Raw genomic sequence first — 2,394 nt, 5'->3', positions numbered from 1 at the left:
CTGGCGATGCAATAATGGTTGATCGAGGATTTTTAATTGATAAAATGTGTGAAGTGAATCGCTGAAAATGTGTAAGACCTCCGTTTTTAAAGGATAAAAAATAATTTAATAAAGAAGAATCTATTTTAACAGTTAAAATAGCTAAAGATCGAGTCCACATTGAAAGATCCAACCAGCGTATCAAGACTTTTAAAATTCTTGGATCAGTAATGCCTGTGGCATTGGTGCCTATTATAGAAGATATTCTTATAGTTATTTGTGCGACAATTAATATGTCTTCACCAATTCTAAGTGATTCAAAATTTATGAAAATATAAAATTATGTACATTTAGGATTATAATAAAAAGAATCGTTTTGTAATTTAAAAAATAAAACTTTATTTTGATATAAACTTTCTTTACATTTTATAAAAATAAAAACGTTTCTTTAGAATAATATTTTAGAACTTTCTATTATTTTCTTATGCTCCTAAGCGATTGATTACCTTCTTTATTGCATTCTTTTTTCATGTAACAAACTTTATTTAACATTAAAAAAATAAAATTTTTTCTTTTTACTTTTAAAAACATTTTTTATCAAAACTAGATATAACTAACTAGGGTAAATATTTTAGTACTTTTAATTATTTTTTAATACCTATTGACTATCTTTATCACATTCTTTTTTCGAGAAACAAACTTTATGTAACATTACACTATAATAAACTTTTTTTAATTCATTTAATATTAAAAAAATAAAATCATCGTTTCTTTCAACTCTTAAAGTACAATATTGTTTATCAAAACTAGAATAAATGACGAAATATGTGAATTTTAAATTTAACACTGCCATGCCTAATTGTACTTGTCCATAGTATCGATGCTTTTCTTTTAAAACAATATTTTCTTTCTTTCTCTGCAAGCATTTATTTATTTAACTATTCACAGTATTTTCGATATTTGCAGTTTTTCCAACAAATAGGCACTTTATTTCTAATAAAGCAACTGGTTTGTTATTTTTAATTATAATTCCAACCAGTGAATAAGCCAACCATGGATTGAGTCTCGAGATAACCAGTTCAATTTCAACTACTTCAGCATTTGTACCTTTTGCAAAGGCTCTGCGTGCTTTTGCTTCAGTCTTTTTTCGCGTATTCGGTAAACTCTTAAAATTTTTTGGCTTTAAAATATTATCACACTTCTTGTTCCAGTCTGCATTTTTATTATTCCTGTTCGTAAATAATTCATAACAAGTAGAACCTGTTATCCTATATCTTCTTTCTTGTATCCAGTAAGCGTACGAGTCTTCAGTTTTTACACAAATCTCTTCAACATTTTCACTGAGTTCATTAATCATATTAATACAACATTCTTGTACTGCACATACTGGTAATTTTTTTATTGCAGTCATCAGTACACCGTCTTAAAATTAAAAAATAATTTGAATAATTTCTTTTTCAATAGTATATAGTTTTACTTTTGTTCTTTGTGCTCACTAGCGTGTGTCGTTCTGACCTTTAAACACACAAATTATAACGTTTATAAATTAAAATCATGTTTATAGTTAGAAAGACATTTTAAGTTTAATTTAAAAAATTTGTTACTCACATGTGTTTAGTTAAAACAGAATCAGGTAGATCTTTGTATATAATATTTTTAATTCCAGTTTCTTGTACCAGAGAAAGTGCAAGGACTTCTTTTCTCCTCTCAGTTTTTGTATGACAGGCATCATGTTTTTTTAATGATTCTTTTATTTCTTCTTTAGTCTCTTCTCTCTCTTTACCTTTTTCTCCTATTAATTTTAGAGCACTCTTAACAATTTGAATATTTTTGGAGGTTGTGAAGGAGAGAAACATTCATGTTGCGAAAGAGGAGCAGGATTATAATTTTACAAAATCTTGTGCTTTTTTTCCGAATTCACATTCCTTATCAGTACATGATAAGACTTCTATTTTATTACTATTCCTGAAAAAATACAGAAAAATCTTTTCTGGGACTAGCTAGAATAATAATAACAATTACTTTATTTTAAATTAGGTTAGGTGCACTTACTGATAGCAGTACAGCAATGATGTGCTTACATTTTTCTCTTAATCCTGCTTTGCAGGAACAGGTACATGATAATATATCTTTAGAACTTACATCTCCTTTAACTTCATGCGGAGTAAGTCTTATATTTGATGTTTGTAAACACAGTGCTATAAATGAGACCTTCCCATCTGATTCCACATTTTTACCATATCTAATTATGTGTTCAACCTTCAAAACTCTCTCTCCTTCTACAAACTTCCTTTCTGCAGGATTTGTATCTGCCCACTCACAAATTTGATTAATAGTTAACACTATAATTAAAAACAAGTTATTTCCCTATAAGTACAATGTAAATGGCAAGCACTCCTCTCTCTCTCTCTCTCT

At 27.9% G+C, this 2,394-nt stretch overlaps 1 long non-coding RNA gene across 1 annotated transcript; it reads right to left on the bottom strand.

The window, feature by feature from the left end:
* Positions 1-1,184: 1,184 nt before the first annotated feature.
* On the bottom strand, positions 1,185-2,067 carry LOC108770367 (uncharacterized). Its single transcript, XR_001940594.1, has 3 exons — positions 2,032-2,067; positions 1,588-1,944; positions 1,185-1,494 (listed from the first exon to the last, which is right to left on the bottom strand). It is a non-coding gene; the product is annotated as an uncharacterized LOC108770367 (long non-coding RNA).
* Positions 2,068-2,394: the final 327 nt, after the last annotated feature.

The sequence above is a fragment of the Trachymyrmex cornetzi genome, unplaced genomic scaffold (assembly GCF_001594075.2).
Source record: "Trachymyrmex cornetzi isolate Tcor2-1 unplaced genomic scaffold, Tcor1.1 scaffold126, whole genome shotgun sequence".
Taxonomy (NCBI): domain Eukaryota; kingdom Metazoa; phylum Arthropoda; class Insecta; order Hymenoptera; family Formicidae; genus Trachymyrmex; species Trachymyrmex cornetzi.
This window is presented reverse-complemented; position numbering and strand designations above follow the sequence as displayed.